The sequence below is a fragment of the Phasianus colchicus genome, chromosome 5 (assembly GCF_987193195.1).
Source record: "Phasianus colchicus chromosome 5, bPhaCol1.hap1.1, whole genome shotgun sequence".
Lineage (NCBI taxonomy): Eukaryota > Metazoa > Chordata > Aves > Galliformes > Phasianidae > Phasianus > Phasianus colchicus.
In genome coordinates, this window is record NC_143440.1 from 60001358 (window position 1) to 60014992 (window position 13635).

Below are 13635 nucleotides of genomic sequence, written 5' to 3' on the forward strand. Positions count from 1 at the left end.
ACTTAACTACATTGCAGTTTACCCCATAAATTTTATGTTAAAAGTGAGTTTTGTTCATGACAAGTGCTCTAAAGTGCAACAACCAGTGCATCAGGAACCAGAAGGTTTGGAGAACCCTGAGTGCTGTGTCCCCATTCTCTTTGCAGGGACCTGCAGGATCCTGTGATGAGTTCCATGTAAGCAACTCCCATTCGTTACTTACCATGATGTCTTACATATGGCATTCTACATTCTATCTACTTTTCACATTTCGTTTTGCATATTATTTCTACAAAGATGCTTTTATTGTCTTTTTTCCCCAGCTATTAGAAATACCTCTAGGTGTACTCATTGATAAAAGCCATAACATTAATCTCAAAATAGATTGAAATATCTGACTGTGTTGAACTACTGGATTTTTTTCTTCATAAAACCCACCTATTGGATCAATGAATTTAAGAATCATCATTCAGCTGAGACTCTCTGTTAATAGAAAGATTCTCAATTAATTGTTAACTGTAAAACAGAAGTAGCCTACATCGCTGAAATCAAACAAGTTGCTTGACTGCAGCTGAACACAACTTGTCCTAGTTCTGACTCCTGATGTGCTATTCCTCAACCCTACACAAAGCCCTGTTAAGCAGTGAGAGATCTGGTGTAGGGAACCTGCTTTGGCAGGGGGGTTGGACTCGATCTCTGGAGGTCCCTTCCAACCCCTACAATTCTGTGAGTCTGTGATCTCCACTGTACTCAGCAGGTATTGGATCAGAGCTCGATCACCAAAGTTTGGTTCTTTTATCCCCAGAAATATTAGTCCCTATTCCATGGGGAATAAGCAAGAAAACACAGAGAATAACTTAACATACATTTGTAATGCAACATTATGAAAACCTGGTAGTTGTTCTAGAGCACTGGAAATTCCCATATGAATGGGTAGAACATCACAGAGTCATCAGATCAACAAGGTTGGAAAAGATCTCCAAGACCATTCAGTCCAACTGCTCACCTACCACCACCATTTCCCCACTGAAACATGTCCCTCAGTGCCACATCTAGATGTTTGCAGGCAGAGATAGAACACAGATGGTATGGATCACTGTAAGGATAAGGGGTTTCTGGTAAAGAAGAGCTAAAGTCATGTTTAGGGGCAGTAAATAATTGCCAGAAGTGCGACCAGTATGAGAACAGTGAAGCAAAAGCTAATTCCAATATCTTCACTGAGTATTACATTCAAATTCTGACATGTAAGGATAGGAACTCATGTGAAACATGGGTCTGGATTTAAATCTTAAACATCTTGCCGTTAAAGTTCAGGGTACGTTTGGGTCACAGCTCAACGCAGGTTTAGATCTCCATGGAATATCAGGTTTTTAAAGATACTTTTCCTTTTCTGACGTGACAGTTACAAAATCCTGGGCACAATAAACCATTTAACTTGGGGAAAAAAAGGCTGAGCTATAAACTGAAACCAAAGTAGCTCAACTTGGGAGTGTCCCAGCTGCAGAAAACCCTTAATTTTAAAACACTTTGATTGATCCCCAATCTCTTCAAATTACACCACAGTAAGGACTGTGTGCACCCTTCTGAAATCAGGCTATGCTTCAATTACTTCAACCGTGTATAAGTTTCATTGTTATTTGAAACATATGCAAAACACAGATACCAGTATTCTCTACAATTGATTAAATATCTGCCTCATTAAAGAACAAATGTAGAGAATAAGAGGCCCTACTGCCAGGGTTCACTTTGCATCAAGAAAATGCTAAACCTTGCCAGGGAAATACTATTCTGGATCAATCCAGTTTAGCTGCACAACATCTGTATTTTAGCAGCTGGACACTCATACCACCAACACCCTCACTGAGGTTTTCACCAAATATCTGCTGACAGAATACAGACAAATTGAGTTCCGTACCCTAATTCCTCTCACCTGATTCACTCAAGCAGTCCAAACGAGCAAGGTGGTCAGAAATGGGCCTCAGGTACAGCCTTGAAGTGAAAAGCTTCATCCCACAAAGCAGCCAAGCTGACCACCAAATTTGGACCAGAGCATTTTGGAACATTTTATGAGTTCAAAAGCAGCTTACAGAAACATGAAACTCAACAGACTATTAGTCTGGGGGACCTTCACAACAATTACTGTTGATATTTAACCATGAGGTCTGGAAAAACCCTTGTGGCAATTCATGAGGATCCACAGTCTGTTGGCCAAGAAGGATGTAGGTATGGCCAGTGCCATCTTAGCAAGGATGCTGAGCGAGTAGTGCTCAGGCATGCTGGCTGGGCCATTGTTTTCTGTCCTTCCTCCACAACCTGCCTAGACACTGTGTGCCTGAACAGAGGAACAGAACTTCCTGGGGCATCCCAGGAAAAGTAATGTTGTGGATTTTAGGTGAGCTTGAAGAGCCTGTTCCCAGCAACCTTCTTTACAGAGAGACTCAGGATGATACGTCCTGCAGCCCAAACTGCTCCACAGGTGGTAGTCTACATTTGGTTGATATTTGTCACAGGACCTCATTTCTGGCACCACATACCCCATGGAAGACAACTCCAGGAACCCCAATAGAAAAAACAGCAAGGGCTCCACAAGAAAAGCTTTCACTGAGGGCAGTGAGGCCCTGGCACTGCTATCCAGAGAGCTGCGGGTGCCCCATCCCTGGAGGTGCCCAAGGCCAGGCTGGTGGGGCACCTGCCCATGGCAGGGAGTTGGAACTGGATGGGTTTTGAGGTCCTTTCTAACCCAAGTCATTCTATAATTCTGGGAAACACAGGCCATGCTCACCCAGTTCCCACCACCAAAGCAATGTCTGAAGTCAACTGCCCACCCTTCGTGTGCTCCTGAGTTACTACCTGAAAAGAAGGAATCAATTGCAGGTGGATTTGTTTTATATGGGGGCAATATCCAGCCTCTGGGCCACAGGCTGAGCACCCTTGCAGACAAAGAACTCTGTGCCATGAGCCTTTCTGTCCTGTATTGCTATGATTAGATGAGCAGCAGTACAGCTCCACACTCCTGCTGCTGAATGGGCACTTGGTCAACAGAATGATTTTTGTAGTTGTATCACAGAATCATTAAGGTTAATTGGACTTGGTGATCTTAGAGGTCTTCCCCATCAACCCACCCCCACCGTGCCCACTAAGCCACATCCCTGGGTCTAAATCTATCAGGTTTAAATCAATCCCTTTCCAAAGAGACAATTTAGCATGTGATTACCTTTAGAGACTTATGTTCCTCATCAAGCCAGTAGAATTAAGCATGTCCTTAATGATGTAAGAATGACATGAACATGCTTAAGTATTTGAGAACAGCAAGTTTCTCAGAACCAACAGTATCACACACTGAGCTGACAAAGGAATTGGTCACTTTTACTACAGGGAAAATTGGATGTGGTCTTCCTTAATGCTTCACGTAAGAAATGCAAAATACAGTTTCCAGAACAAAGCCGTTCTCATGCATACAGGCATCCATCCTGGCTATATTCCCATACCTCCTCCTTCTGAGCTCTATGGGAACCTCTCTTGAGTACACCAGTGAGGTGAGCTGCTGCCCTCATAGCTGCAGGGACAAACATGAAACAGGCATTCTTGGAAGATCAGTTCTACACTTGGCACAAGGTTTGTTTTCTGAAATGCTGATGATTTGTCAGGGATTCAAAGCCTGATGAACAAGCCCCTTTAGGCCCATTTGGAAAAATATTAGGACATAGGCATTCCTATGGCCCTGCTGGCTTTTCTTTTACCCTCTGTAAAGCAGTTATGAGATTGAATTTGTTCAGTTCAGATGGGGACTTGAGAGGATTTAGCTGCCAAACCCTAATGAGCCTCTCCTAAACATCTATGAACATCTGCAAAGATTCTGAGAGCCACACAGCTTGGCCAGGCTGGGATAAAACACTGCACTGGGATGCCAAGAGGTCCTTCTGATATCAGAACAATTTCCACTTCCAGGTCAGGTTTTGTGTCTTTGTCCAAAGTGTAATTTTTAAAATATTTTCACTGTGAACAACAACAAAATGCAGTTTTCTCCAATCTCAGCAACAAGGGAGTTAAGCTATTGCTTAAAAAAAGAGTGATGAGATATAACCAACCAGTAACAGAGCACTACAATGTAAAGCTCCAGATAGCACCACCAGTAGCATTACTTAATGCACCTAACTAATCTAATGCTACAACATCCTCCAGATATTTTTAATACCAGAATTAGAAAAGGGGAATAATTGTTACCTACTGATCTAAAGCACCAACTGAGAGGCAAGTACTGTTGCCAGCAATGACAACCCTCATAGTGGAAGTTACTTGTGCTGCAGCACAGCACCCTGCATAGCACAGGGTGCAAGTCCTGTGGCTTTCTGAACCACACAATGGAAACTATACCAGCCTCAAATGCCTTCTTTAAGTAAGAACGCCTCATTCCTTCAGTAAAAGAACGGTGGGTGCTTTCTGAAGTTGATGGAGTTGCTTTGCTACACAATACTACATTGGAAAAGATGAGAAAGACCTTCAGTAAGAGCATGATCCCCCAAAACATGCCATGTTTATTTGATAAATAACTGTGTAACATCTCTGCAGCTCATGGCTGAGATCAATTGGAGTAACTCCACAAAAACCACATCAGTTTATTCTTACTAAGGCTACAACCATAGTATGCTTGAGCTATTTCTCCCCCAGAATGAATAAGGGTGTGCCAGACTATTCTTCATGACTGTCCTTGACTTTTTGTTCATGTCACAGAACAACAGATTGACTTAGGCTGGAAGGAACCATGAAGATCACCCAGTTCCAGCCTTCCGCCACAGGCAGGGCTGGCAACCAGTAGACCAAGCTGTCCAGGGCCCAGCCAACCTGACTTTGAACACAGGGCTGGGGCACTCACAGTTTTTCCTCTGACAGTAGGACAATCTACTAAATCAGTGGAAATGCTTCAGCAGATGATCTTGCATCTGATCATTTGGCAGGACTCATTGCATATGGGAAAAAAAGGGTATTAAGCAAGAAGGATACAAATACAAAACAGCTTACATCAATAGCATGTTGATTAATGTAGATTTCACACACCAGTATCTGGGCTCTGTCATCTCAATCACTGTTGACTTGGGAGAGTAAGTCACTGCCAGCTGATCTAGAAAAGGGGATTATCTGTGTAAAGCACTGTCACCCACAGCATTTTAGGATGAAGGGCAATCATCTCAAGGTGCACCAGAGGAGATTCAAGTTGGATAGCAGGAAATATTTCTCCTCTACAAGAGCAGTGCTGCAGTGGCACAGCTGCCCAGCAGTGGTGGGGTCACCATCCCTGGAGGTGTTCCAGAGCCACAGAGATGTGGCACTGAGGGATGTGGGCAGTGGGCATGGTGGGGTGGGCTGGGGTTGGAGGTGTCTTCCAATGTTAGTGACTCTAGGATTCTAGAAGGCATCTCCCAGCAGGTTGGTGGGATTAACTGAGGCACAGCCCATAACAGAGGCAGGGCACTCCGTGCTTTCCTCTGGGTACTTCCAGATATGAAGTTTCTTTGAAGCACAAATGAAATCTGACCATCACTTTGTGGCAGCTGGAATTACACTCTAGCTGGGAAGCATCACACAGGCAACTGCACAGTAGTGTTGTTTTCCTGTCCTATTTTCAGCTGTTTTTAAGCATCCACTTCTCCTTTCCTCCTGCCCTGAATTTCCGGGTTGCAACACAAATTTCAAGACCAAGAAGCACTTGAACATGCCAGGAAAGTATTAAAAGCTTATTAAATCTGCTGCCAAAATCATCAGTGCTTTCCCCCTTCCTGAATATGTCAAGAAAAGGTAACTATTTCCAACACATTTCCAGCAGAAAATAAGGATTTCCAATCAATAAAAAAGAAAATAGAATTTCAGCACAAATATAACTCTTTGGGGATTTAGTCAGAAATTTCCATGGCAGTAGGTATTTTCTACATAGACAACAAGTCTAAAGGTTAAAAAAAAAAATTAAAAAACACTACAGGAGATTTACATCCAACTTTAACTTAATGGCTGTTCTTTAATGCAACCTTTTATTTTAACAGCTCTTTTCTTTTCAGCAAGTCCTTGAGGGCCACAAAGAACAGCACAGCACCTCTGTGACTCCTTGCATAGCAACACAGTGATCCTGGAGGGCAGCCAGTGGGCCAGGTGGATAGATGAGGGCTGTAATGATCCCCTAAGGATCTGTGGGTTTATTTGGGGGATTTCTGCCCATTGGCCTCCAAAGGATTCTCCTGAGTGCACCTCCACCACCCAGGATGCAGGCCACAGGAAGGTGTAATCCTTTAGCATAGATGCACACAAAGGAAGATGAAGCAGATAACACAGTGCTGTTAGGCATGGCTCTCATTCACTTAGCAATGGCCTTCTAAAAAGTGATATAATTATTTGTAATGCTTCATTAGAATCTAGCCTTTGTGGGGAGGAATACAGCTGAGAGAAGTCTAGTGGAGGCAGATGTTACTACTAAACATATAAATCATTATGTGTTACAAAGGCTTTTTTTTTTTTAAAAGATATTTTCTTTCCCTTTTAAAATTGACTTTGCGATCCAATTAATTTGTTTTTACTTTATGTATCAGCCCAAATATAAGATCCCTCCCTCTCTTGTCTTCAGTGCTTTAGCCAGCAGCAAAGTCCCGCACCCATGGCCACACATGGGGCAGGGCTTTACATCACAAGGCCCCAGCACTGAGCTGTGGAAAAAAGATCTTTCAGCAGCAGGAACAGCATCTGGCTTCTTGGCATGCTCCACACACAGTTGTGCTGACAGATCCAGAGTTGCCTTTTACAGTGTCATACAGGCAGGCTGCTAATGGGACGTCCCTCCCCACTTGTCCTCCTCCATGTCATTTTTCTTCTTTGACTCACATTCAGCCATAATGAGGCTGCAAGCATTCATCCCTACAGACGGGCCTATCCCTTCCTTCTGCTTCACAGCAAACTCAGCCAAACATCCGTACTGAGGCAGCATCTACACATCCCTGTGCAGGATTTCCTTAGGAGGGCTCTGATACACATCCAAAACCCAGCCCAACAAAGCAATGGGCTGTCCCTGACACTCTCCTACCAGAGGACCTTAATTCCAGCCCAGCATCACAGCCACCTCATTAAACAGACAACGGGGGTTCCAAGAAACTGATGCATCCTGCCCCAGCACTCCAGTTCATCACCATCTCGATGTGAATCAACACATTTCATATTATTTTCACAAATCTCCAGTGTGTGAACCTGGGAGATAACTTGTGAACGTGAATCCCAAAGCAAGCTAAAGCTGCAGAACTGAAGTATTCCTCTTACTGATTATTTCAGCATTCACCATACCAAACACACAAGGCATTACTGCCTCCTGTGTGGAGGGAACCACTCTACTGAGTAACCTCATTTTCTTAACATCACATTAATGGAAGTCAGCACTGGAAAGCTATTTACTCTAGATCTATTTATGTTAGTTTATTGAAATATCAAACCCTGCTTTCTAAATACATTTGGTGTAGTTCACCTGGCTCTCATCTGGTTGGGTAGGGTTTTTCTAAGAGTTTTCATGATATTCCTGCACTATGCCTGTGTGCAGTTCTGGGCTCTCCAGTTCAAAAGAAGCAGGGATCTCCTTAAAGGAATCCAGCAGAGGGCCACAGAGATGTGGAAGGGCCTGGAGCACCTCCAGCATGAGGAAAGGAGGAGTGACCTGGGTCTGTTCGGTCTGGGGAAAAGAAGGCTGAAAGGAGATCTGATAAACATTTATGAATCTCTAAAGGGAGGCAGGAGGCAAGTGGAGGAGGTCAAACTCTTCTTGGCAGTACACAGCTATAGAACAAGGAGCAATGGTCTAAAACTTCTGTTATGCTCACAGAGAAGCAAAATTGCTTCAGACAGGTTCTTAGCTATACCAGGAAAATACCCAGAGGTAAGCAAAAAATCACACAGAAAAGATTTGAACTCACCCTACTGGTGAAGGGGATCTCCAGCTACACAGCTCTCCTCCCCAAGAAGCAGCCCAAATCCAAGAGCTGCTCCCCTCCCGTGGCTGACCCTTATATGAGCCCAGCAGGGGCTCTACTCTGGGTCCACCCCTTCTGGTCCCCTATGGAGCACAGGTGCAAACAATGTGCCTGCGCACCCTGGGCCAGCTGCACTCCCTCACCAGGTGCTCCATCACCAGTTCAAGCCGTGACCTCACAGTGACCCCAATACCAAACAAAGGAAGTTCCATAGTAATATGCAGAAGAACTTCTCTATGGTCAGGGAGGTGGAGCACTGGAACAGCCCAGAGTGGTGGTGAAGTCTCCTTCTATGGAGACATTCAGGAGCCAGCTGGACATCAACCTGTGCAACCTATTGTAGGGAGCTGCTTTGCAGGGGGTTGGACTCGATGATCTCTTGATGTCCCTTGCAATCCCTGTGATTCTGTGATATGTTAATATAAGTACCTATGAAAGAAAAAAATCCAGTTGCAAAAAGACATACAGATTTCCTGACACAAAGTCTTCAGCCTATCTTGCTGAAAAGTAGCATGAAGCAACTTGCATGGGGCAAGAATCTGGTCAGCCATTCACAGGTGAATGACCATAACTCCCCAGCATCTGAAACGATTTTTCCACAAGAAGTCAAGCAAGAAGATCTCAGCAGATTGCAACGAGTACCTTACAGGCTCAATGCTGCAAGATAAAAAGCATGCTGGCCACTTTCCAGCAAAGGAACTTGAGCATGTGCTTATCTTTAAGCTTACGAGCAGTCACACTGAAGTCCCATGCTTCATGCCTGAAATTAAACATTAACTCAAGTATTTTGTTGGATTGGGGCCAATGCAATTTAAAAAGTGGCAGCTCCAAAAGCAGGGTTGCTTGGGGAACAGTTACTCAGGTGCACCTCGTATGAGCTCAGCCTACAGTTGCAGGAAGGGATGAAAGTGCTGTTGCCTTTCCAGTAAACTCCAGGCCTGTCAGTCTTTCATTTAACCCATGATGGAAATGAGAGCAAACTCATGGCTATGGGCAACCCATCGTGGCAACTGATTGCCTCTACGACACACAGTGAGTGGGATTTGATCCCAAATGCATTTGTATCTTATACAAATGGCCTTGCAAAATGTAACACAGATGCAATTTTATCTCAGCCCCTCAAAGATGGAGAAAGTTCTAAAAATTGGGGGTTAGATTAATTGTCCCAGTCCATAACAGAGCCTTTTGCAGCATCAATCTGCAACTTCTCCTAGTGAAGTAAATCAAAGAGAGGAAGCAGAGGCAGGAATCTGAAAGAATTAAGCACTGCAAAGTTAAGCTGTTCTCTTTCACACGTGAAATTCAGTATAAAATACTTCCCTATAAATAGTCGTCAATAAACACAACTGCTGCAAATGTATTTGGTAAATGTTGAGGTCAAAGGCCTCAACTGTTTATTGCCTTGTAAACTCAAAGGCAAGTAAATTTATTGCCTGAACGAGCTTCAGAGTATCGGCCATCATAAAAACTCTGCATCCAAGGCACAAAATAGCCCATCAGCTCACACCACAGCCATTCCACATGTAGCTCCAGGGCCACCATGTGCAGCATAATTCAAAGAACCAGAACGTATGTTGTTGCCATGCCGAATATCCACTGCCATGGGATAGGGTAGAGCTGTCTGTCATTGCTATTAGAACCACCACTGGGAGAAATTATACACCTTTGTGCTTTTAAAAGCAATTTGCTTGCAGCACTTTTGTAGCAGCACATTTGCTTGGCATCGTGGAATCATAGAATCATGGAATGGCCCATCTTGGAAGGCACCTCAAGGATCACGAAGCTCCAATCCCCCGCCACATGCAGGGCCACCAACCTCCACATTTCACAGCAGCCCAGGCTGCCCAGGGCCCCATCCAACCTGGCCTTGAACACCTCCAGGGATGGACAGGGCATCCACAGCCTCTCTGGGCAGCTGTTCCAGCACCTCACCACTCTCATAGCAAAGAATTTCCCCCTGACATCCAACCTCAATCTGCCCTCCTTCAACTGCAGTGTTGCATTTTTAAGCCTCCAACTGAAACTGGAGGAGCACTGGACCTAGGCAGCACTATTTACCTGAAATGCTGTGAGAATACTCTGAAAGTTTGTTAGATTTTGGTCTTACAGATAAAAGAACTTTGCTATAACCACATACTGCTCTTTCCTAGTGTCTTAGTTTCAGCTGGGATGGAATTGTTTTCTTCAGAGAGCCTGGTATGATGCTATGCTTTGGCTCTAGGAGAAGAACCATGTTGATAACACACTGATGCTTATAGTTGCTGCTAGGCAATGCTGCACAGAGCCAAAGGGAGGAAGCAAGTGGATGACTGTGTTTAACATGCTGGGTTGAACCACTGCAGTCAGTTTGGCACCAACGTGGGGCTCAGAGGGTTGAGACAACAGCAGATCTGACCGGACTGCATTCAACAGTGTTAGCACAGTTTGATAATGACTGGTCACCATGTTAACTTTTTGCCTATTTATTATGGAGCTCTTTGAGATTTTTCTCATGGAACCATACAGTGTAGCACCTTGCTTGCTGCTTATTTTCCCTGCCATGTTTGTCATCTTTGGGGATTGGATTAAGGTATTCATTTTGCTATGCTGTGTGGCATTGGCTTATGACAAAATTGGCAGCCGAGAAACTGCTGTTTTGTGTGTATTCAGCTTTGCAGTCATCTTTGGGCCATGAAACCCATACTGTCAATACTATTAGTAATTATAGCCTATAGTTTGTCTTCTCGAGGAATCCAGTTCCAGCTGTCTCTGAGCCTTCCTTTCACTTTTCTTTCCTTCCATAGAGCTCTGAAGGGGAAGGGGAAATACAGCCCAATTTGCCACGAGGGGAAAACAAACACTTAACAATGCACAAATATTAAATATTAAATGCTTTTATTATGTCTATCCCATTGATCTGTTTAGTAAAATTAAGGGATTAACAAATACGTGATATTGTGTTACCCACCAGCACATTTTCACTCAAGAAACTGCACAGCCATGAATTTTCTCTGCATAACACTGAATATGGATGGGGTACTGTTCTTAATCATTCTCCTAAGTCTTCATAGGATGGAAACTAGACCTTAATACAGCTAGAAGGGCTGCAGGAGGGACACGTTAAAGGTTGCACTGCCATGTGTGTCAGTACCAAGAGCTCAGCAACATCCGCTGTAATTCATTGTTGGAACTGTTTACTAACTGGAGACCAGGTGTTATTTCCTCCATGGAGGGGAAACGCCTTTAATTGATGCCAGTGCATCTCCCTTATGGCAAACAGGCACTCACAAGACACCATGAAAACCAGTGTAGCAGTGATGGTAAAAATGTAGGCTGGGATTTTTCTAAGTGCCCATTTAGAGGGAAGGCCCTCAGAAAAAAAGGTTACCTTAGTGAGTGTGTCAGCACAGTGTTTAGTCCTACAGGGCCTCAGTTCACACAAGGCTTCAAAATGTTAGTGGAACACACACGTATGGGAAGACTGCTATTTCCAAAATCTACACTATCCTTCTTACAAAGGAAATACACCACTTTAGTGTCATGGTTTCCAAAATGCCTTCCAGGACAATGCAGATCTGTAATGAACAGTGCCCACCAGACAGTGTTAGAAAGGCACTATTTAAAAGCAGTCGCCCTTTAGCTATGGTATTTTGGCGTGGCTTTTGCAGAAGGAGTCAGTTTGTATTTCAGAAAGAAGTTAGGCATCACTAAAGCCCCTCGTGACAAATCCATGAAGAAACTTTTCACATCCATGTTTGGCTTTTGTTTGTATCAGCAAACAAGCCTAAAGCACTGCTATGGACAGGCTATGCAGAGAGGCTCTTGGTGCACCAACATCAAACCACAGCAACAGCCTTACGAACTCTGAAAGTCCTTATGTATTCATCTCTAAGAGCAACACCTTGAGATCCCCACTGTACAAGCAGCTCTACTGAAGCCATTTCCCTTCACGTCAGATATGTTTTTGGATATGTGATATGTGTTTGGCAAGGAATCCCATTAGTATTTTTGTTAAGGAAACCCTCAGATTCTACAGCACGTCCTTGAAAACAGTGGTGCAAGGTAAGCCTTTGGAATTTTACCACTTGCAACCCAATTTCAACTTTGCCTCACGTCACAAGGAAATGGCGTGAAAGCTGATTTCAGTCTGGACTCCAGAGAGCGTTTGCTCGGAGAAAACCAGTATTCAGTGTAACACCATTGCATACATGTGCAGTGGGATGCCCAGCTGGAATCCAGCATTAAGCTGAGGATGAAGGTGTGCTGGTGTTGCTTGGCAGGGAGCCTGCTTTGATTGCTTTTGGCTCTGGCAGAGAACATCGGTTTCCAGTTGGTGAGTTCTGAAAACAAAGGCCTTTCCTAATGCAGAAATGAGATAAAAGAAGCCCCTTCTCAAACTCTGCTTTGAGCAGTTGTGTATCAATGCCACAACTAAGATTCAGCAAGCCATACAAAGAAGGTGAATAGCAGTTAAGCACAAACGGACACAATTCTGTTCCCCACACGTACTTTTGGAGGAGGCTTCAATGCATGGGGCTCAGCTGACAGAGGCACTTTGCTTGAGTTCTCCCCACCAGTGCTCCAGCACAGGTATCAGCTGCTCCTGGAGAGTGCAGGCACGCAGGTAAGAAACAGATTCGCTTCGTTGCAACATCTTAAAAAATGTAAAAATGCTAAAAAGCCAACTGTAAACTGATCTGCAGCCAAAGTACACATTAATTATACAGCTTAAGTCAGGCGGATGCTCAAGGAAAAGAGAGATAATGTTACACCCAGCTGGATACTTTGTAGTTAGCACAAACGTAATATAAAGCGTACCAGAGTTTGTCAAGTGTCTGTCTGGATTTTCAGTTTTCATTAGTACTATAATTAAAACCACATTTTCAGCTATATTACCTATAACAAGAAAGGAATGAGAAATGAGGTTGTCAAGGTCAGTCTCTCTCTGCTCTTTACGCTGAGTATCTGCAGGCCACAGGTTGTTGAATTTGGTGTAAACCAGAGTAATCAGATGGAATGTCACGTTACAACCAAACCTTTGTGGCTGAACAGACAAACTTGTGAGGTCACTTCCTTTTCATCGCCAGTGGAGCGTATTTATCTACAGCAATATACGTCAGGAAGACAGGCAGGCAGATGACAGACAGGCTGACAGATATATGGGAATAGCAGCGCCCCGAACACGGCTACGACGGAGCTGATGCACAGAAACATTCCTTTTTAGAAAGCTGTGCTTCAGCTTATGCTGTCATAGCCTTTCCCATTTATAACTGACACCACCACCAGTGCTTTTTATGTCCTTTCTATTGCCTGTCACAGAAGACACAGCGAAGACGAAGCAAGTAGGAACACTGGATAATTTGGATGAGAATAAGCTAACAAGGTTAAGACTCAGTTTTAGCACTTTGAGGGAGTTAACAAGTTTGCAGGAGACCTACACACCAAAGCAACCAGCTATCTGACAGCAGGCTTCCCACCAAGGGCACATACTGATCCCATCAGCAGGGGTGCCTTAATTAGGTATCGGTGGTGAAAAGTGGCATCGCTTCACTGGAGGCAGAAGAGGTCAAAGTTTTACTAAGGATCTGGCCCATAAATTTCATTACTAAAAATGTAACTCGTTAATATTCAAGTGCCTGGGACAGACGAGGCACCAAGGAATGGGGCTCCCAAGATGAGTGAG

General features: G+C 44.0%; 1 long non-coding RNA gene across 8 annotated transcripts in view; it reads right to left on the bottom strand.

The window, feature by feature from the left end:
- The window catches only part of LOC116234611 (uncharacterized), a 151251-nt gene that overhangs the window by 130734 nt on the left and 6882 nt on the right, over nt 1-13635 (bottom strand). For 6 of the 8 annotated variants that reach the window (XR_016467194.1, XR_016467199.1, XR_016467196.1 and 3 more), the window contains exon 1: nt 7917-9692. The exons of the other annotated variants lie outside the window; for them this stretch is intronic. This is a non-coding gene — a long non-coding RNA (uncharacterized LOC116234611). Of the gene's footprint in view, nt 1-7916; nt 9693-13635 lie in introns of those variants that run through there. 8 annotated transcript variants of the gene reach the window in all.